Source organism: Myotis yumanensis, unplaced genomic scaffold (assembly GCF_028538775.1).
Source record: "Myotis yumanensis isolate MYYU_CA2020_CCGP unplaced genomic scaffold, mMyoYum1.0.hap1 SCAF_15, whole genome shotgun sequence".
Lineage (NCBI taxonomy): Eukaryota > Metazoa > Chordata > Mammalia > Chiroptera > Vespertilionidae > Myotis > Myotis yumanensis.
The window spans coordinates 490,261-512,077 of record NW_027223766.1 but is presented as its reverse complement, the minus strand read 5'-3'; the positions used below and the strand labels follow the sequence as shown (position 1 = coordinate 512,077).

General features: G+C 63.0%; 5 pseudogenes; all 5 read right to left on the bottom strand.

Annotated features, from left to right (window-relative positions):
- Positions 1-1,096: 1,096 nt before the first annotated feature.
- Positions 1,097-1,961, bottom strand: LOC138992907 (THO complex subunit 4 pseudogene; annotated as a pseudogene).
- A 1,958-nt stretch (positions 1,962-3,919) lies between these two features.
- LOC138993276 (THO complex subunit 4 pseudogene) lies at positions 3,920-4,785 on the bottom strand (annotated as a pseudogene).
- A 1,957-nt stretch (positions 4,786-6,742) lies between these two features.
- Positions 6,743-7,606, bottom strand: LOC138993199 (THO complex subunit 4 pseudogene; annotated as a pseudogene).
- Positions 7,607-12,429: 4,823 nt separating this feature from the next.
- On the bottom strand, positions 12,430-13,293 carry LOC138993198 (THO complex subunit 4 pseudogene; annotated as a pseudogene).
- Positions 13,294-20,955: 7,662 nt separating this feature from the next.
- LOC138993253 (THO complex subunit 4 pseudogene) lies at positions 20,956-21,817 on the bottom strand (annotated as a pseudogene).

The window sequence follows — 21,817 nt, the reverse complement described above, 5'->3', positions numbered from 1 at the left end:
ACTCCTTGCTTTGAACGGTCCGTCGCCATCCATGAACACCCTTCAGTCCCTGCCTTCTCAAAGACAACGCCCCCTGCACGTCCTTCCCGCCTCGGGTCGAGCCAGAAATGGGGAAGTCCAGTCACCTGTCTGTGCTTTCCCCACAGGCGTTTGCAGGAGGGGGGCTTGCATTGATGCTTCTCGACCAGCAGAGGGCGGGGCGGGCTCTTCGGCCCCTGCCCCAGTCCACCCAAATTCTGTAATCCACAGCCAAAGATGACGTCCTGGCCTGTCCACATGATCGACACCGCGCCCACGCCCGCTGCTCCCCCCCCCCCCCCCCCCCCCCCCGCCCCTAACCCCCACTCCCAACCCCGCTCACTCTGTGGATGGACGGTCAGGCCCCCTCCCAGAGACCAAGTCCAGGCCTGGCCACCTGGGCTTGCCAAAGCCTCAGAAATTGGAAAGGCGGGATCAACCTTTTTTTTCTGAGGAGGGTATTTTGTTGTTGTTGTTTTATCGGAGGGAACGAGTTATTTTGTTTGTTTGTTTGTTTGTTTGTTTGTTTGTTTGTTTATCCCACAGCTTTTCGGGTGATTATGGTCAAGGTGAAAACAGCAACCGGTAAAATGAATCCCGAAAATGACTCGGCACAAAACAGGTCTTTTTCAGAGTTCTTGAATAAAATACAAGTTAACGAAAAATCTTTCCAGGAGTTTTAAATCCTATTTCCAAACAGAAGAAACAACTCCATCATTGGCCCCAGGTCCCCGGCCATCCTGGCGCACACTGACTTGCTGGAGCTTTAGCTGGTGTCCATCATCGCATCGTCATCGTCCAGCAGGGCGTCCAAGTCCTCGGCGTCCTTCATCGCGCTGTCAGCGTCCAGCTGGGAGTCCAACTCCACGGTGTCCCTCATGGAGCTGTAAGCGTGCTTCTGGGCGTCCAACTTTTTGGTGTCCCTCATGGCATGGTAAGCGCCCAGGTGGGCGTCCATCCTTTTGGTGTCCCTCATCGAGTTGTAAGCGCCCTTTTGGGCGTCCAACTGCTGGGTGCCCCTCATCGCGCTGTAAGCGTCCTGCTTGGCGTCCAACCGCTTGGGGCCCCTCATCGAGTTGTAAGCGTCCAGCTGGGAGTCCAACTCCTCCGCCGAGATCTGTGGCTCTGAATGGCGGCCAGTGCGCCTGCCTGTACGCAGGTTGCCTCCGCGGGAGCGGCCCTGAGTGCCGCCGCCGCCGCCGCCGCCGCCGAAGCCTCCAGATCCTCGGTTTGTAGCCACCCAGCCTCTGTTGACACTCGGTACCCGGCCTGGGCTGCGTGACTATCTTCGAGGTGAGGATCTGGATGTGGAGGGGACGGCCATCCAAAGGGACGCCGTTGTACTGCTTCCTGGCTTCCAGGGCGTCTGCCTTGCGCTCAAAGTGCACGTGGGCTGTTCCCAGGCTGCGGCCAGAGCGGTCGTAATGGACAGCGGCGTGCTTCAGAGGCCCGAACTCCGCAAACAGCTGCTGGATGTCCGCGTCGGACACTCCGAAGTCCAGGTTGGACAGCAGCAGCTTCCCCCCGGTCATCAGGCCGGCGCCCCTGCCGAAGGCCCTGCGGAAGCGGTCGTGGTGCCACTGGTCGGGAAGCTGTCTCGGCCTGCTGTAGGGCGCCGGCCGGTTCCTGCCTCGGCCGAGGGCCGCCCTGTTCCGGAACGGCCCGCCGCCCCAGCTCTCGGGGGCGGGGGCGGCGGGGGCGGCGGCGGCGGCCTGCGCTCCGCCACCGCGGGGGCCTCCCTGGGAGCCGGCCCTGCCTCGGTCCCTGCCCCCGCCGCGGCCTCCCTGGGAGCCGGCCCGGCCTCGGTCCCAGCCTGGGTCCCCGCCTCGGTCCCCGGCCCCGGCCCCGCCGCGGCCGCGGCCGCGGCCCCGGCCATGGCCGTCCCGCTGGCTCCGGTCCAGCCGAATGATGTCGTCCAGTGACATGTGGATTTTGTCGGCCATGGCGGGCCCCGAATCAGCCTCGGATCGAGCCCGTGCGGAGGCACGCCGGTCCTTCACTTCCTTCCCGCGCGGCGCCGGGGCTCTCCCAGAGGTTGGGGTCCAGGCCCAGGGGTTCCCAAGGGTGTGGACGGGTCGGTGAAGAAGAAATGACACCGAGACAGCGTTCAGTGGATCAGCAGCCCAGCCAGGCTCTAGCCAGGTGCTCTCGCGGCTTCTATGTCCCGGGACCGGGTCTTGGCGAGACCTCTCTCCTGAAAGCTCCCTTGGAGAACGAGGACGACGACCACGACCACAAGCCTAGGGCTGAGAAGCTCTGCAAAGAAGGCCCTGCGTTCTTTTATAGCCCCAGAGCTGGTGGGAGGAGCCAAATCAGCTGCCCGCTCCACCAATCAGCCGCCCCCAGCACCGACGTCACCGGTTGGGCCTCAAGTTGAGGAGAGGAGGCTTGCATTGGCGCTGCAGGACCAGGAGAGGGCGCCACTGGCCCGCACAAGCGACTCACGGGGCTTGGGGGAGGACTTGGGAGACAGGGCAGGTGCCCAAGGAGGCCTGCAGGGCTCTGTCTCCACGCCTTGCGGGACGGCATCGCCGTTTTTTCTCGGTGGAAGAGGGGACAATACATACTTAGACAGGCTCCCGTGGACCCAGGACAGGCCAAAAGGAAACAAAGCCACGGAAAATCTCCTAGGCGTGCCTCACTCGGCAGATATCTTGTTAGCGGGATCTTGTGCTCCCGTGTGTGTGTGTGTGTGTGTGTGTCGGGGGACGCGGGGGGAGGGGGGATTGGAGGCGGGAGGGATAGGTGTGTGGGTGTGGCTGTGGGTGTGGGAGTTTGTGTGTGCGTCTGTGCGTGTACATCCGCAGTCACGCACGGACACTCCTTGCTTTGAACGGTCCGTCGCCATCCATGAACACCCTTCAGTCCCTGCCTTCTCAAAGACAACGCCCCCTGCACGTCCTTCCCGCCTCGGGTCGAGCCAGAAATGGGGAAGTCCAGTCACCTGTCTGTGCTTTCCCCACAGGCGTTTGCAGGAGGGGGGCTTGCATTGATGCTTCTCGACCAGCAGAGGGCGGGGCGGGCTCTTCGGCCCCTGCCCCAGTCCACCCAAATTCTGTAATCCACAGCCAAAGATGACGTCCTGGCCTGTCCACATGATCGACACCGCGCCCACGCCCGCTCCTCCCCCCCCCCTCCCCCCCCCCCGCCCCTAACCCCCACTCCCAACCCCGCTCACTCTGTGGATGGACGGTCAGGCCCCCTCCCAGAGACCAAGTCCAGGCCTGGCCACCTGGGCTTGCCAAAGCCTCAGAAATTGGAAAGGCGGGATCAACCTTTTTTTTCTGAGGAGGGTATTTTGTTGTTGTTGTTTTATCGGAGGGAACGAGTTATTTTGTTTGTTTGTTTGTTTGTTTGTTTATCCCACAGCTTTTCGGGTGATTATGGTCAAGGTGAAAACAGCAACCGGTAAAATGAATCCCGAAAATGACTCGGCACAAAACAGGTCTTTTTCAGAGTTCTTGAATAAAATACAAGTTAACGAAAAATCTTTCCAGGAGTTTTAAATCCTATTTCCAAACAGAAGAAACAACTCCATCATTGGCCCCAGGTCCCCGGCCATCCTGGCGCACACTGACTTGCTGGAGCTTTAGCTGGTGTCCATCATCGCATCGTCATCGTCCAGCAGGGCGTCCAAGTCCTCGGCGTCCTTCATCGCGCTGTCAGCGTCCAGCTGGGAGTCCAACTCCACGGTGTCCCTCATGGAGCTGTAAGCGTGCTTCTGGGCGTCCAACTTTTTGGTGTCCCTCATGGCATGGTAAGCGCCCAGGTGGGCGTCCATCCTTTTGGTGTCCCTCATCGAGTTGTAAGCGCCCTTTTGGGCGTCCAACTGCTGGGTGCCCCTCATCGCGCTGTAAGCGTCCTGCTTGGCGTCCAACCGCTTGGGGCCCCTCATCGAGTTGTAAGCGTCCAGCTGGGAGTCCAACTCCTCCGCCGAGATCTGTGGCTCTGAATGGCGGCCAGTGCGCCTGCCTGTACGCAGGTTGCCTCCGCGGGAGCGGCCCTGAGTGCCGCCGCCGCCGCCGCCGCCGCCGAAGCCTCCAGATCCTCGGTTTGTAGCCACCCAGCCTCTGTTGACACTCGGTACCCCGGCCTGGGCTGCGTGACTATCTTCGAGGTGAGGATCTGGATGTGGAGGGGACGGCCATCCAAAGGGACGCCGTTGTACTGCTTCCTGGCTTCCAGGGCGTCTGCCTTGCGCTCAAAGTGCACGTGGGCTGTTCCCAGGCTGCGGCCAGAGCGGTCGTAATGGACAGCGGCGTGCTTCAGAGGCCCGAACTCCGCAAACAGCTGCTGGATGTCCGCGTCGGACACTCCGAAGTCCAGGTTGGACAGCAGCAGCTTCCCCCCGGTCATCAGGCCGGCGCCCCTGCCGAAGGCCCTGCGGAAGCGGTCGTGGTGCCACTGGTCGGGAAGCTGTCTCGGCCTGCTGTAGGGCGCCGGCCGGTTCCTGCCTCGGCCGAGGGCCGCCCTGTTCCGGAACGGCCCGCCGCCCCAGCTCTCGGGGGCGGGGGCGGCGGGGGCGGCGGCGGCGGCCTGCGCTCCGCCACCGCGGGGGCCTCCCTGGGAGCCGGCCCTGCCTCGGTCCCTGCCCCCGCCGCGGCCTCCCTGGGAGCCGGCCCGGCCTCGGTCCCAGCCTGGGTCCCCGCCTCGGTCCCCGCCCCCGGCCCCGCCGCGGCCGCGGCCGCGGCCCCGGCCATGGCCGTCCCGCTGGCTCCGGTCCAGCCGAATGATGTCGTCCAGTGACATGTGGATTTTGTCGGCCATGGCGGGCCCCGAATCAGCCTCGGATCGAGCCCGTGCGGAGGCACGCCGGTCCTTCACTTCCTTCCCGCGCGGCGCCGGGGCTCTCCCAGAGGTTGGGGTCCAGGCCCAGGGGTTCCCAAGGGTGTGGACGGGTCGGTGAAGAAGAAATGACACCGAGACAGCGTTCAGTGGATCAGCAGCCCAGCCAGGCTCTAGCCAGGTGCTCTCGCGGCTTCTATGTCCCGGGACCGGGTCTTGGCGAGACCTCTCTCCTGAAAGCTCCCTTGGAGAACGAGGACGACGACCACGACCACAAGCCTAGGGCTGAGAAGCTCTGCAAAGAAGGCCCTGCGTTCTTTTATAGCCCCAGAGCTGGTGGGAGGAGCCAAATCAGCTGCCCGCTCCACCAATCAGCCGCCCCCAGCACCGACGTCACCGGTTGGGCCTCAAGTTGAGGAGAGGAGGCTTGCATTGGCGCTGCAGGACCAGGAGAGGGCGCCACTGGCCCGCACAAGCGACTCACGGGGCTTGGGGGAGGACTTGGGAGACAGGGCAGGTGCCCAAGGAGGCCTGCAGGGCTCTGTCTCCACGCCTTGCGGGACGGCATCGCCGTTTTTTCTCGGTGGAAGAGGGGACAATACATACTTAGACAGGCTCCCGTGGACCCAGGACAGGCCAAAAGGAAACAAAGCCACGGAAAATCTCCTAGGCGTGCCTCACTCGGCAGATATCTTGTTAGCGGGATCTTGTGCTCCCGTGTGTGTGTGTGTGTGTGTGTGTCGGGGGACGCGGGGGGAGGGGGGATTGGAGGCGGGAGGGATAGGTGTGTGGGTGTGGCTGTGGGTGTGGGAGTTTGTGTGTGCGTCTGTGCGTGTACATCCGCAGTCACGCACGGACACTCCTTGCTTTGAACGGTCCGTCGCCATCCATGAACACCCTTCAGTCCCTGCCTTCTCAAAGACAACGCCCCCTGCACGTCCTTCCCGCCTCGGGTCGAGCCAGAAATGGGGAAGTCCAGTCACCTGTCTGTGCTTTCCCCACAGGCGTTTGCAGGAGGGGGGCTTGCATTGATGCTTCTCGACCAGCAGAGGGCGGGGCGGGCTCTTCGGCCCCTGCCCCAGTCCACCCAAATTCTGTAATCCACAGCCAAAGATGACGTCCTGGCCTGTCCACATGATCGACACCGCGCCCACGCCCGCTCCTCCCCCCCCCTCCCCCCCCCCCGCCCCTAACCCCCACTCCCAACCCCGCTCACTCTGTGGATGGACGGTCAGGCCCCCTCCCAGAGACCAAGTCCAGGCCTGGCCACCTGGGCTTGCCAAAGCCTCAGAAATTGGAAAGGCGGGATCAACCTTTTTTTTCTGAGGAGGGTATTTTGTTGTTGTTGTTTTATCGGAGGGAACGAGTTATTTTGTTTGTTTGTTTGTTTGTTTGTTTATCCCACAGCTTTTCGGGTGATTATGGTCAAGGTGAAAACAGCAACCGGTAAAATGAATCCCGAAAATGACTCGGCACAAAACAGGTCTTTTTCAGAGTTCTTGAATAAAATACAAGTTAACGAAAAATCTTTCCAGGAGTTTTAAATCCTATTTCCAAACAGAAGAAACAACTCCATCATTGGCCCCAGGTCCCCGGCCATCCTGGCGCACACTGACTTGCTGGAGCTTTAGCTGGTGTCCATCATCGCATCGTCATCGTCCAGCAGGGCGTCCAAGTCCTCGGCGTCCTTCATCGCGCTGTCAGCGTCCAGCTGGGAGTCCAACTCCACGGTGTCCCTCATGGAGCTGTAAGCGTGCTTCTGGGCGTCCAACTTTTTGGTGTCCCTCATGGCATGGTAAGCGCCCAGGTGGGCGTCCATCCTTTTGGTGTCCCTCATCGAGTTGTAAGCGCCCTTTTGGGCGTCCAACTGCTGGGTGCCCCTCATCGCGCTGTAAGCGTCCTGCTTGGCGTCCAACCGCTTGGGGCCCCTCATCGAGTTGTAAGCGTCCAGCTGGGAGTCCAACTCCTCCGCCGAGATCTGTGGCTCTGAATGGCGGCCAGTGCGCCTGCCTGTACGCAGGTTGCCTCCGCGGGAGCGGCCCTGAGTGCCGCCGCCGCCGCCGCCGCCGCCGAAGCCTCCAGATCCTCGGTTTGTAGCCACCCAGCCTCTGTTGACACTCGGTACCGGCCTGGGCTGCGTGACTATCTTCGAGGTGAGGATCTGGATGTGGAGGGGACGGCCATCCAAAGGGACGCCGTTGTACTGCTTCCTGGCTTCCAGGGCGTCTGCCTTGCGCTCAAAGTGCACGTGGGCTGTTCCCAGGCTGCGGCCAGAGCGGTCGTAATGGACAGCGGCGTGCTTCAGAGGCCCGAACTCCGCAAACAGCTGCTGGATGTCCGCGTCGGACACTCCGAAGTCCAGGTTGGACAGCAGCAGCTTCCCCCCGGTCATCAGGCCGGCGCCCCTGCCGAAGGCCCTGCGGAAGCGGTCGTGGTGCCACTGGTCGGGAAGCTGTCTCGGCCTGCTGTAGGGCGCCGGCCGGTTCCTGCCTCGGCCGAGGGCCGCCCTGTTCCGGAACGGCCCGCCGCCCCAGCTCTCGGGGGCGGGGGCGGCGGGGGCGGCGGCGGCGGCCTGCGCTCCGCCACCGCGGGGGCCTCCCTGGGAGCCGGCCCTGCCTCGGTCCCTGCCCCCGCCGCGGCCTCCCTGGGAGCCGGCCCGGCCTCGGTCCCAGCCTGGGTCCCCGCCTCGGTCCCCGGCCCCGGCCCCGCCGCGGCCGCGGCCGCGGCCCCGGCCATGGCCGTCCCGCTGGCTCCGGTCCAGCCGAATGATGTCGTCCAGTGACATGTGGATTTTGTCGGCCATGGCGGGCCCCGAATCAGCCTCGGATCGAGCCCGTGCGGAGGCACGCCGGTCCTTCACTTCCTTCCCGCGCGGCGCCGGGGCTCTCCCAGAGGTTGGGGTCCAGGCCCAGGGGTTCCCAAGGGTGTGGACGGGTCGGTGAAGAAGAAATGACACCGAGACAGCGTTCAGTGGATCAGCAGCCCAGCCAGGCTCTAGCCAGGTGCTCTCGCGGCTTCTATGTCCCGGGACCGGGTCTTGGCGAGACCTCTCTCCTGAAAGCTCCCTTGGAGAACGAGGACGACGACCACGACCACAAGCCTAGGGCTGAGAAGCTCTGCAAAGAAGGCCCTGCGTTCTTTTATAGCCCCAGAGCTGGTGGGAGGAGCCAAATCAGCTGCCCGCTCCACCAATCAGCCGCCCCCAGCACCGACGTCACCGGTTGGGCCTCAAGTTGAGGAGAGGAGGCTTGCATTGGCGCTGCAGGACCAGGAGAGGGCGCCACTGGCCCGCACAAGCGACTCACGGGGCTTGGGGGAGGACTTGGGAGACAGGGCAGGTGCCCAAGGAGGCCTGCAGGGCTCTGTCTCCACGCCTTGCGGGACGGCATCGCCGTTTTTTCTCGGTGGAAGAGGGGACAATACATACTTAGACAGGCTCCCGTGGACCCAGGACAGGCCAAAAGGAAACAAAGCCACGGAAAATCTCCTAGGCGTGCCTCACTCGGCAGATATCTTGTTAGCGGGATCTTGTGCTCCCGTGTGTGTGTGTGTGTGTGTGTGTGTGTGTGTGTCGGGGGACGCGGGGGGAGGGGGGATTGGAGGCGGGAGGGATAGGTGTGTGGGTGTGGGTGTGGGTGTGGGAGTTTGTGTGTGCGTCTGTGCGTGTACATCCGCAGTCACGCACGGACACTCCTTGCTTTGAACGGTCCGTCGCCATCCATGAACACCCTTCAGTCCCTGCCTTCTCAAAGACAACGCCCCCTGCACGTCCTTCCCGCCTCGGGTCGAGCCAGAAATGGGGAAGTCCAGTCACCTGTCTGTGCTTTCCCCACAGGCGTTTGCAGGAGGGGGGCTTGCATTGATGCTTCTCGACCAGCAGAGGGCGGGGCGGGCTCTTCGGCCCCTGCCCCAGTCCACCCAAATTCTGTAATCCACAGCCAAAGATGACGTCCTGGCCTGTCCACATGATCGACACCGCGCCCACGCCCGCTGCTCCCCCCCCCCACCCCCCCCCGCCCCTAACCCCCACTCCCAACCCCGCTCACTCTGTGGATGGACGGTCAGGCCCCCTCCCAGAGACCAAGTCCAGGCCTGGCCACCTGGGCTTGCCAAAGCCTCAGAAATTGGAAAGGCGGGATCAACCTTTTTTTTCTGAGGAGGGTATTTTGTTGTTGTTGTTTTATCGGAGGGAACGAGTTATTTTGTTTGTTTGTTTGTTTGTTTGTTTGTTTGTTTATCCCACAGCTTTTCGGGTGATTATGGTCAAGGTGAAAACAGCAACCGGTAAAATGAATCCCGAAAATGACTCGGCACAAAACAGGTCTTTTTCAGAGTTCTTGAATAAAATACAAGTTAACGAAAAATCTTTCCAGGAGTTTTAAATCCTATTTCCAAACAGAAGAAACAACTCCATCATTGGCCCCAGGTCCCCGGCCATCCTGGCGCACACTGACTTGCTGGAGCTTTAGCTGGTGTCCATCATCGCATCGTCATCGTCCAGCAGGGCGTCCAAGTCCTCGGCGTCCTTCATCGCGCTGTCAGCGTCCAGCTGGGAGTCCAACTCCACGGTGTCCCTCATGGAGCTGTAAGCGTGCTTCTGGGCGTCCAACTTTTTGGTGTCCCTCATGGCATGGTAAGCGCCCAGGTGGGCGTCCATCCTTTTGGTGTCCCTCATCGAGTTGTAAGCGCCCTTTTGGGCGTCCAACTGCTGGGTGCCCCTCATCGCGCTGTAAGCGTCCTGCTTGGCGTCCAACCGCTTGGGGCCCCTCATCGAGTTGTAAGCGTCCAGCTGGGAGTCCAACTCCTCCGCCGAGATCTGTGGCTCTGAATGGCGGCCAGTGCGCCTGCCTGTATGCAGGTTGCCTCCGCGGGAGCGGCCCTGAGTGCCGCCGCCGCCGCCGCCGCCGCCGAAGCCTCCAGATCCTCGGTTTGTAGCCACCCAGCCTCTGTTGACACTCGGTACCGGCCTGGGCTGCGTGACTATCTTCGAGGTGAGGATCTGGATGTGGAGGGGACGGCCATCCAAAGGGACGCCGTTGTACTGCTTCCTGGCTTCCAGGGCGTCTGCCTTGCGCTCAAAGTGCACGTGGGCTGTTCCCAGGCTGCGGCCAGAGCGGTCGTAATGGACAGCGGCGTGCTTCAGAGGCCCGAACTCCGCAAACAGCTGCTGGATGTCCGCGTCGGACACTCCGAAGTCCAGGTTGGACAGCAGCAGCTTCCCCCCGGTCATCAGGCCGGCGCCCCTGCCGAAGGCCCTGCGGAAGCGGTCGTGGTGCCACTGGTCGGGAAGCTGTCTCGGCCTGCTGTAGGGCGCCGGCCGGTTCCTGCCTCGGCCGAGGGCCGCCCTGTTCCGGAACGGCCCGCCGCCCCAGCTCTCGGGGGCGGGGGGCGGCGGGGGGCGGCGGCGGCGGCCTGCGCTCCGCCACCGCGGGGGCCTCCCTGGGAGCCGGCCCTGCCTCGGTCCCTGCCCCCGCCGCGGCCTCCCTGGGAGCCGGCCCGGCCTCGGTCCCAGCCTGGGTCCCCGCCTCGGTCCCCGGCCCCGGCCCCGCCGCGGCCGCGGCCGCGGCCCCGGCCATGGCCGTCCCGCTGGCTCCGGTCCAGCCGAATGATGTCGTCCAGTGACATGTGGATTTTGTCGGCCATGGCGGGCCCCGAATCAGCCTCGGATCGAGCCCGTGCGGAGGCACGCCGGTCCTTCACTTCCTTCCCGCGCGGCGCCGGGGCTCTCCCAGAGGTTGGGGTCCAGGCCCAGGGGTTCCCAAGGGTGTGGACGGGTCGGTGAAGAAGAAATGACACCGAGACAGCGTTCAGTGGATCAGCAGCCCAGCCAGGCTCTAGCCAGGTGCTCTCGCGGCTTCTATGTCCCGGGACCGGGTCTTGGCGAGACCTCTCTCCTGAAAGCTCCCTTGGAGAACGAGGACGACGACCACGACCACAAGCCTAGGGCTGAGAAGCTCTGCAAAGAAGGCCCTGCGTTCTTTTATAGCCCCAGAGCTGGTGGGAGGAGCCAAATCAGCTGCCCGCTCCACCAATCAGCCGCCCCCAGCACCGACGTCACCGGTTGGGCCTCAAGTTGAGGAGAGGAGGCTTGCATTGGCGCTGCAGGACCAGGAGAGGGCGCCACTGGCCCGCACAAGCGACTCACGGGGCTTGGGGGAGGACTTGGGAGACAGGGCAGGTGCCCAAGGAGGCCTGCAGGGCTCTGTCTCCACGCCTTGCGGGACGGCATCGCCGTTTTTTCTCGGTGGAAGAGGGGACAATACATACTTAGACAGGCTCCCGTGGACCCAGGACAGGCCAAAAGGAAACAAAGCCACGGAAAATCTCCTAGGCGTGCCTCACTCGGCAGATATCTTGTTAGCGGGATCTTGTGCTCCCGTGTGTGTGTGTGTGTGTGTGTGTGTGTGTGTGTGTGTGTGTGTCGGGGGACGCGGGGGGAGGGGGGATTGGAGGCGGGAGGGATAGGTGTGTGGGTGTGGGTGTGGGTGTGGGAGTTTGTGTGTGCGTCTGTGCGTGTACATCCGCAGTCACGCACGGACACTCCTTGCTTTGAACGGTCCGTCGCCATCCATGAACACCCTTCAGTCCCTGCCTTCTCAAAGACAACGCCCCCTGCACGTCCTTCCCGCCTCGGGTCGAGCCAGAAATGGGGAAGTCCAGTCACCTGTCTGTGCTTTCCCCACAGGCGTTTGCAGGAGGGGGGCTTGCATTGATGCTTCTCGACCAGCAGAGGGCGGGGCGGGCTCTTCGGCCCCTGCCCCAGTCCACCCAAATTCTGTAATCCACAGCCAAAGATGACGTCCTGGCCTGTCCACATGATCGACACCGCGCCCACGCCCGCTGCTCCCCCCCCCCACCCCCCCCGCCCCTAACCCCCACTCCCAACCCCGCTCACTCTGTGGATGGACGGTCAGGCCCCCTCCCAGAGACCAAGTCCAGGCCTGGCCACCTGGGCTTGCCAAAGCCTCAGAAATTGGAAAGGCGGGATCAACCTTTTTTTTCTGAGGAGGGTATTTTGTTGTTGTTGTTTTATCGGAGGGAACGAGTTATTTTGTTTGTTTGTTTGTTTGTTTGTTTGTTTGTTTATCCCACAGCTTTTCGGGTGATTATGGTCAAGGTGAAAACAGCAACCGGTAAAATGAATCCCGAAAATGACTCGGCACAAAACAGGTCTTTTTCAGAGTTCTTGAATAAAATACAAGTTAACGAAAAATCTTTCCAGGAGTTTTAAATCCTATTTCCAAACAGAAGAAACAACTCCATCATTGGCCCCAGGTCCCCGGCCATCCTGGCGCACACTGACTTGCTGGAGCTTTAGCTGGTGTCCATCATCGCATCGTCATCGTCCAGCAGGGCGTCCAAGTCCTCGGCGTCCTTCATCGCGCTGTCAGCGTCCAGCTGGGAGTCCAACTCCACGGTGTCCCTCATGGAGCTGTAAGCGTGCTTCTGGGCGTCCAACTTTTTGGTGTCCCTCATGGCATGGTAAGCGCCCAGGTGGGCGTCCATCCTTTTGGTGTCCCTCATCGAGTTGTAAGCGCCCTTTTGGGCGTCCAACTGCTGGGTGCCCCTCATCGCGCTGTAAGCGTCCTGCTTGGCGTCCAACCGCTTGGGGCCCCTCATCGAGTTGTAAGCGTCCAGCTGGGAGTCCAACTCCTCCGCCGAGATCTGTGGCTCTGAATGGCGGCCAGTGCGCCTGCCTGTACGCAGGTTGCCTCCGCGGGAGCGGCCCTGAGTGCCGCCGCCGCCGCCGCCGCCGCCGAAGCCTCCAGATCCTCGGTTTGTAGCCACCCAGCCTCTGTTGACACTCGGTACCGGCCTGGGCTGCGTGACTATCTTCGAGGTGAGGATCTGGATGTGGAGGGGACGGCCATCCAAAGGGACGCCGTTGTACTGCTTCCTGGCTTCCAGGGCGTCTGCCTTGCGCTCAAAGTGCACGTGGGCTGTTCCCAGGCTGCGGCCAGAGCGGTCGTAATGGACAGCGGCGTGCTTCAGAGGCCCGAACTCCGCAAACAGCTGCTGGATGTCCGCGTCGGACACTCCGAAGTCCAGGTTGGACAGCAGCAGCTTCCCCCCGGTCATCAGGCCGGCGCCCCTGCCGAAGGCCCTGCGGAAGCGGTCGTGGTGCCACTGGTCGGGAAGCTGTCTCGGCCTGCTGTAGGGCGCCGGCCGGTTCCTGCCTCGGCCGAGGGCCGCCCTGTTCCGGAACGGCCCGCCGCCCCAGCTCTCGGGGGCGGGGGCGGCGGGGGCGGCGGCGGCGGCCTGCGCTCCGCCACCGCGGGGGCCTCCCTGGGAGCCGGCCCTGCCTCGGTCCCTGCCCCCGCCGCGGCCTCCCTGGGAGCCGGCCCGGCCTCGGTCCCAGCCTGGGTCCCCGCCTCGGTCCCCGGCCCCGGCCCCGCCGCGGCCGCGGCCGCGGCCCCGGCCATGGCCGTCCCGCTGGCTCCGGTCCAGCCGAATGATGTCGTCCAGTGACATGTGGATTTTGTCGGCCATGGCGGGCCCCGAATCAGCCTCGGATCGAGCCCGTGCGGAGGCACGCCGGTCCTTCACTTCCTTCCCGCGCGGCGCCGGGGCTCTCCCAGAGGTTGGGGTCCAGGCCCAGGGGTTCCCAAGGGTGTGGACGGGTCGGTGAAGAAGAAATGACACCGAGACAGCGTTCAGTGGATCAGCAGCCCAGCCAGGCTCTAGCCAGGTGCTCTCGCGGCTTCTATGTCCCGGGACCGGGTCTTGGCGAGACCTCTCTCCTGAAAGCTCCCTTGGAGAACGAGGACGACGACCACGACCACAAGCCTAGGGCTGAGAAGCTCTGCAAAGAAGGCCCTGCGTTCTTTTATAGCCCCAGAGCTGGTGGGAGGAGCCAAATCAGCTGCCCGCTCCACCAATCAGCCGCCCCCAGCACCGACGTCACCGGTTGGGCCTCAAGTTGAGGAGAGGAGGCTTGCATTGGCGCTGCAGGACCAGGAGAGGGCGCCACTGGCCCGCACAAGCGACTCACGGGGCTTGGGGGAGGACTTGGGAGACAGGGCAGGTGCCCAAGGAGGCCTGCAGGGCTCTGTCTCCACGCCTTGCGGGACGGCATCGCCGTTTTTTCTCGGTGGAAGAGGGGACAATACATACTTAGACAGGCTCCCGTGGACCCAGGACAGGCCAAAAGGAAACAAAGCCACGGAAAATCTCCTAGGCGTGCCTCACTCGGCAGATATCTTGTTAGCGGGATCTTGTGCTCCCGTGTGTGTGTGTGTGTGTGTGTGTGTGTGTGTGTGTCGGGGGACGCGGGGGGAGGGGGGATTGGAGGCGGGAGGGATAGGTGTGTGGGTGTGGGTGTGGGTGTGGGAGTTTGTGTGTGCGTCTGTGCGTGTACATCCGCAGTCACGCACGGACACTCCTTGCTTTGAACGGTCCGTCGCCATCCATGAACACCCTTCAGTCCCTGCCTTCTCAAAGACAACGCCCCCTGCACGTCCTTCCCGCCTCGGGTCGAGCCAGAAATGGGGAAGTCCAGTCACCTGTCTGTGCTTTCCCCACAGGCGTTTGCAGGAGGGGGGCTTGCATTGATGCTTCTCGACCAGCAGAGGGCGGGGCGGGCTCTTCGGCCCCTGCCCCAGTCCACCCAAATTCTGTAATCCACAGCCAAAGATGACGTCCTGGCCTGTCCACATGATCGACACCGCGCCCACGCCCGCTGCTCCCCCCCCCACCCCCCCCGCCCCTAACCCCCACTCCCAACCCCGCTCACTCTGTGGATGGACGGTCAGGCCCCCTCCCAGAGACCAAGTCCAGGCCTGGCCACCTGGGCTTGCCAAAGCCTCAGAAATTGGAAAGGCGGGATCAACCTTTTTTTTCTGAGGAGGGTATTTTGTTGTTGTTGTTTTATCGGAGGGAACGAGTTATTTTGTTTGTTTGTTTGTTTGTTTGTTTGTTTGTTTATCCCACAGCTTTTCGGGTGATTATGGTCAAGGTGAAAACAGCAACCGGTAAAATGAATCCCGAAAATGACTCGGCACAAAACAGGTCTTTTTCAGAGTTCTTGAATAAAATACAAGTTAACGAAAAATCTTTCCAGGAGTTTTAAATCCTATTTCCAAACAGAAGAAACAACTCCATCATTGGCCCCAGGTCCCCGGCCATCCTGGCGCACACTGACTTGCTGGAGCTTTAGCTGGTGTCCATCATCGCATCGTCATCGTCCAGCAGGGCGTCCAAGTCCTCGGCGTCCTTCATCGCGCTGTCAGCGTCCAGCTGGGAGTCCAACTCCACGGTGTCCCTCATGGAGCTGTAAGCGTGCTTCTGGGCGTCCAACTTTTTGGTGTCCCTCATGGCATGGTAAGCGCCCAGGTGGGCGTCCATCCTTTTGGTGTCCCTCATCGAGTTGTAAGCGCCCTTTTGGGCGTCCAACTGCTGGGTGCCCCTCATCGCGCTGTAAGCGTCCTGCTTGGCGTCCAACCGCTTGGGGCCCCTCATCGAGTTGTAAGCGTCCAGCTGGGAGTCCAACTCCTCCGCCGAGATCTGTGGCTCTGAATGGCGGCCAGTGCGCCTGCCTGTATGCAGGTTGCCTCCGCGGGAGCGGCCCTGAGTGCCGCCGCCGCCGCCGCCGCCGCCGAAGCCTCCAGATCCTCGGTTTGTAGCCACCCAGCCTCTGTTGACACTCGGTACCGGCCTGGGCTGCGTGACTATCTTCGAGGTGAGGATCTGGATGTGGAGGGGACGGCCATCCAAAGGGACGCCGTTGTACTGCTTCCTGGCTTCCAGGGCGTCTGCCTTGCGCTCAAAGTGCACGTGGGCTGTTCCCAGGCTGCGGCCAGAGCGGTCGTAATGGACAGCGGCGTGCTTCAGAGGCCCGAACTCCGCAAACAGCTGCTGGATGTCCGCGTCGGACACTCCGAAGTCCAGGTTGGACAGCAGCAGCTTCCCCCCGGTCATCAGGCCGGCGCCCCTGCCGAAGGCCCTGCGGAAGCGGTCGTGGTGCCACTGGTCGGGAAGCTGTCTCGGCCTGCTGTAGGGCGCCGGCCGGTTCCTGCCTCGGCCGAGGGCCGCCCTGTTCCGGAACGGCCCGCCGCCCCAGCTCTCGGGGGCGGGGGGCGGCGGGGGGCGGCGGCGGCGGCCTGCGCTCCGCCACCGCGGGGGCCTCCCTGGGAGCCGGCCCTGCCTCGGTCCCTGCCCCCGCCGCGGCCTCCCTGGGAGCCGGCCCGGCCTCGGTCCCAGCCTGGGTCCCCGCCTCGGTCCCCGGCCCCGGCCCCGCCGCGGCCGCGGCCGCGGCCCCGGCCATGGCCGTCCCGCTGGCTCCGGTCCAGCCGAATGATGTCGTCCAGTGACATGTGGATTTTGTCGGCCATGGCGGGCCCCGAATCAGCCTCGGATCGAGCCCGTGCGGAGGCACGCCGGTCCTTCACTTCCTTCCCGCGCGGCGCCGGGGCTCTCCCAGAGGTTGGGGTCCAGGCCCAGGGGTTCCCAAGGGTGTGGACGGGTCGGTGAAGAAGAAATGACACCGAGACAGCGTTCAGTGGATCAGCAGCCCAGCCAGGCTCTAGCCAGGTGCTCTCGCGGCTTCTATGTCCCGGGACCGGGTCTTGGCGAGACCTCTCTCCTGAAAGCTCCCTTGGAGAACGAGGACGACGACCACGACCACAAGCCTAGGGCTGAGAAGCTCTGCAAAGAAGGCCCTGCGTTCTTTTATAGCCCCAGAGCTGGTGGGAGGAGCCAAATCAGCTGCCCGCTCCACCAATCAGCCGCCCCCAGCACCGACGTCACCGGTTGGGCCTCAAGTTGAGGAGAGGAGGCTTGCATTGGCGCTGCAGGACCAGGAGAGGGCGCCACTGGCCCGCACAAGCGACTCACGGGGCTTGGGGGAGGACTTGGGAGACAGGGCAGGTGCCCAAGGAGGCCTGCAGGGCTCTGTCTCCACGCCTTGCGGGACGGCATCGCCGTTTTTTCTCGGTGGAAGAGGGGACAATACATACTTAGACAGGCTCCCGTGGACCCAGGACAGGCCAAAAGGAAACAAAGCCACGGAAAATCTCCTAGGCGTGCCTCACTCGGCAGATATCTTGTTAGCGGGATCTTGTGCTCCCGTGTGTGTGTGTGTGTGTGTGTGTGTGTGTGTGTCGGGGGACGCGGGGGGAGGGGGGATTGGAGGCGGGAGGGATAGGTGTGTGGGTGTGGGTGTGGGTGTGGGAGTTTGTGTGTGCGTCTGTGCGTGTACATCCGCAGTCACGCACGGACACTCCTTGCTTTGAACGGTCCGTCGCCATCCATGAACACCCTTCAGTCCCTGCCTTCTCAAAGACAACGCCCCCTGCACGTCCTTCCCGCCTCGGGTCGAGCCAGAAATGGGGAAGTCCAGTCACCTGTCTGTGCTTTCCCCACAGGCGTTTGCAGGAGGGGGGCTTGCATTGATGCTTCTCGACCAGCAGAGGGCGGGGCGGGCTCTTCGGCCCCTGCCCCAGTCCACCCAAATTCTGTAATCCACAGCCAAAGATGACGTCCTGGCCTGTCCACATGATCGACACCGCGCCCACGCCCGCTGCTCCCCCCCCCCACCCCCCCCGCCCCTAACCCCCACTCCCAACCCCGCTCACTCTGTGGATGGACGGTCAGGCCCCCTCCCAGAGACCAAGTCCAGGCCTGGCCACCTGGGCTTGCCAAAGCCTCAGAAATTGGAAAGGCGGGATCAACCTTTTTTTTCTGAGGAGGGTATTTTGTTGTTGTTGTTTTATCGGAGGGAACGAGTTATTTTGTTTGTTTGTTTGTTTGTTTGTTTGTTTGTTTATCCCACAGCTTTTCGGGTGATTATGGTCAAGGTGAAAACAGCAACCGGTAAAATGAATCCCGAAAATGACTCGGCACAAAACAGGTCTTTTTCAGAGTTCTTGAATAAAATACAAGTTAACGAAAAATCTTTCCAGGAGTTTTAAATCCTATTTCCAAACAGAAGAAACAACTCCATCATTGGCCCCAGGTCCCCGGCCATCCTGGCGCACACTGACTTGCTGGAGCTTTAGCTGGTGTCCATCATCGCATCGTCATCGTCCAGCAGGGCGTCCAAGTCCTCGGCGTCCTTCATCGCGCTGTCAGCGTCCAGCTGGGAGTCCAACTCCACGGTGTCCCTCATGGAGCTGTAAGCGTGCTTCTGGGCGTCCAACTTTTTGGTGTCCCTCATGGCATGGTAAGCGCCCAGGTGGGCGTCCATCCTTTTGGTGTCCCTCATCGAGTTGTAAGCGCCCTTTTGGGCGTCCAACTGCTGGGTGCCCCTCATCGCGCTGTAAGCGTCCTGCTTGGCGTCCAACCGCTTGGGGCCCCTCATCGAGTTGTAAGCGTCCAGCTGGGAGTCCAACTCCTCCGCCGAGATCTGTGGCTCTGAATGGCGGCCAGTGCGCCTGCCTGTATGCAGGTTGCCTCCGCGGGAGCGGCCCTGAGTGCCGCCGCCGCCGCCGCCGCCGCCGAAGCCTCCAGATCCTCGGTTTGTAGCCACCCAGCCTCTGTTGACACTCGGTACCGGCCTGGGCTGCGTGACTATCTTCGAGGTGAGGATCTGGATGTGGAGGGGACGGCCATCCAAAGGGACGCCGTTGTACTGCTTCCTGGCTTCCAGGGCGTCTGCCTTGCGCTCAAAGTGCACGTGGGCTGTTCCCAGGCTGCGGCCAGAGCGGTCGTAATGGACAGCGGCGTGCTTCAGAGGCCCGAACTCCGCAAACAGCTGCTGGATGTCCGCGTCGGACACTCCGAAGTCCAGGTTGGACAGCAGCAGCTTCCCCCCGGTCATCAGGCCGGCGCCCCTGCCGAAGGCCCTGCGGAAGCGGTCGTGGTGCCACTGGTCGGGAAGCTGTCTCGGCCTGCTGTAGGGCGCCGGCCGGTTCCTGCCTCGGCCGAGGGCCGCCCTGTTCCGGAACGGCCCGCCGCCCCAGCTCTCGGGGGCGGGGGGCGGCGGGGGGCGGCGGCGGCGGCCTGCGCTCCGCCACCGCGGGGGCCTCCCTGGGAGCCGGCCCTGCCTCGGTCCCTGCCCCCGCCGCGGCCTCCCTGGGAGCCGGCCCGGCCTCGGTCCCAGCCTGGGTCCCCGCCTCGGTCCCCGGCCCCGGCCCCGCCGCGGCCGCGGCCGCGGCCCCGGCCATGGCCGTCCCGCTGGCTCCGGTCCAGCCGAATGATGTCGTCCAGTGACATGTGGATTTTGTCGGCCATGGCGGGCCCCGAATCAGCCTCGGATCGAGCCCGTGCGGAGGCACGCCGGTCCTTCACTTCCTTCCCGCGCGGCGCCGGGGCTCTCCCAGAGGTTGGGGTCCAGGCCCAGGGGTTCCCAAGGGTGTGGACGGGTCGGTGAAGAAGAAATGACACCGAGACAGCGTTCAGTGGATCAGCAGCCCAGCCAGGCTCTAGCCAGGTGCTCTCGCGGCTTCTATGTCCCGGGACCGGGTCTTGGCGAGACCTCTCTCCTGAAAGCTCCCTTGGAGAACGAGGACGACGACCACGACCACAAGCCTAGGGCTGAGAAGCTCTGCAAAGAAGGCCCTGCGTTCTTTTATAGCCCCAGAGCTGGTGGGAGGAGCCAAATCAGCTGCCCGCTCCACCAATCAGCCGCCCCCAGCACCGACGTCACCGGTTGGGCCTCAAGTTGAGGAGAGGAGGCTTGCATTGGCGCTGCAGGACCAGGAGAGGGCGCCACTGGCCCGCACAAGCGACTCACGGGGCTTGGGGGAGGACTTGGGAGACAGGGCAGGTGCCCAAGGAGGCCTGCAGGGCTCTGTCTCCACGCCTTGCGGGACGGCATCGCCGTTTTTTCTCGGTGGAAGAGGGGACAATACATACTTAGACAGGCTCCCGTGGACCCAGGACAGGCCAAAAGGAAACAAAGCCACGGAAAATCTCCTAGGCGTGCCTCACTCGGCAGATATCTTGTTAGCGGGATCTTGTGCTCCCGTGTGTGTGTGTGTGTGTGTGTGTGTGTGTGTGTGTGTGTGTCGGGGGACGCGGGGGGAGGGGGGATTGGAGGCGGGAGGGATAGGTGTGTGGGTGTGGGTGTGGGTGTGGGAGTTTGTGTGTGCGTCTGTGCGTGTACATCCGCAGTCACGCACGGACACTCCTTGCTTTGAACGGTCCGTCGCCATCCATGAACACCCTTCAGTCCCTGCCTTCTCAAAGACAACGCCCCCTGCACGTCCTTCCCGCCTCGGGTCGAGCCAGAAATGGGGAAGTCCAGTCACCTGTCTGTGCTTTCCCCACAGGCGTTTGCAGGAGGGGGGCTTGCATTGATGCTTCTCGACCAGCAGAGGGCGGGGCGGGCTCTTCGGCCCCTGCCCCAGTCCACCCAAATTCTGTAATCCACAGCCAAAGATGACGTCCTGGCCTGTCCACATGATCGACACCGCGCCCACGCCCGCTGCTCCCCCCCCCCCCCCCCCCCCCGCCCCTAACCCCCACTCCCAACCCCGCTCACTCTGTGGATGGACGGTCAGGCCCCCTCCCAGAGACCAAGTCCAGGCCTGGCCACCTGGGCTTGCCAAAGCCTCAGAAATTGGAAAGGCGGGATCAACCTTTTTTTTCTGAGGAGGGTATTTTGTTGTTGTTGTTTTATCGGAGGGAACGAGTTATTTTGTTTGTTTGTTTGTTTGTTTGTTTGTTTGTTTATCCCACAGCTTTTCGGGTGATTATGGTCAAGGTGAAAACAGCAACCGGTAAAATGAATCCCGAAAATGACTCGGCACAAAACAGGTCTTTTTCAGAGTTCTTGAATAAAATACAAGTTAACGAAAAATCTTTCCAGGAGTTTTAAATCCTATTTCCAAACAGAAGAAACAACTCCATCATTGGCCCCAGGTCCCCGGCCATCCTGGCGCACACTGACTTGCTGGAGCTTTAGCTGGTGTCCATCATCGCATCGTCATCGTCCAGCAGGGCGTCCAAGTCCTCGGCGTCCTTCATCGCGCTGTCAGCGTCCAGCTGGGAGTCCAACTCCACGGTGTCCCTCATGGAGCTGTAAGCGTGCTTCTGGGCGTCCAACTTTTTGGTGTCCCTCATGGCATGGTAAGCGCCCAGGTGGGCGTCCATCCTTTTGGTGTCCCTCATCGAGTTGTAAGCGCCCTTTTGGGCGTCCAACTGCTGGGTGCCCCTCATCGCGCTGTAAGCGTCCTGCTTGGCGTCCAACCGCTTGGGGCCCCTCATCGAGTTGTAAGCGTCCAGCTGGGAGTCCAACTCCTCCGCCGAGATCTGTGGCTCTGAATGGCGGCCAGTGCGCCTGCCTGTACGCAGGTTGCCTCCGCGGGAGCGGCCCTGAGTGCCGCCGCCGCCGCCGCCGCCGAAGCCTCCAGATCCTCGGTTTGTAGCCACCCAGCCTCTGTTGACACTCGGTACCGGCCTGGGCTGCGTGACTATCTTCGAGGTGAGGATCTGGATGTGGAGGGGACGGCCATCCAAAGGGACGCCGTTGTACTGCTTCCTGGCTTCCAGGGCGTCTGCCTTGCGCTCAAAGTGCACGTGGGCTGTTCCCAGGCTGCGGCCAGAGCGGTCGTAATGGACAGCGGCGTGCTTCAGAGGCCCGAACTCCGCAAACAGCTGCTGGATGTCCGCGTCGGACACTCCGAAGTCCAGGTTGGACAGCAGCAGCTTCCCCCCGGTCATCAGGCCGGCGCCCCTGCCGAAGGCCCTGCGGAAGCGGTCGTGGTGCCACTGGTCGGGAAGCTGTCTCGGCCTGCTGTAGGGCGCCGGCCGGTTCCTGCCTCGGCCGAGGGCCGCCCTGTTCCGGAACGGCCCGCCGCCCCAGCTCTCGGGGGCGGGGGCGGCGGGGGGCGGCGGCGGCGGCCTGCGCTCCGCCACCGCGGGGGCCTCCCTGGGAGCCGGCCCTGCCTCGGTCCCTGCCCCCGCCGCGGCCTCCCTGGGAGCCGGCCCGGCCTCGGTCCCAGCCTGGGTCCCCGCCTCGGTCCCCGGCCCCGGCCCCGCCGCGGCCGCGGCCGCGGCCCCGGCCATGGCCGTCCCGCTGGCTCCGGTCCAGCCGAATGATGTCGTCCAGTGACATGTGGATTTTGTCGGCCAT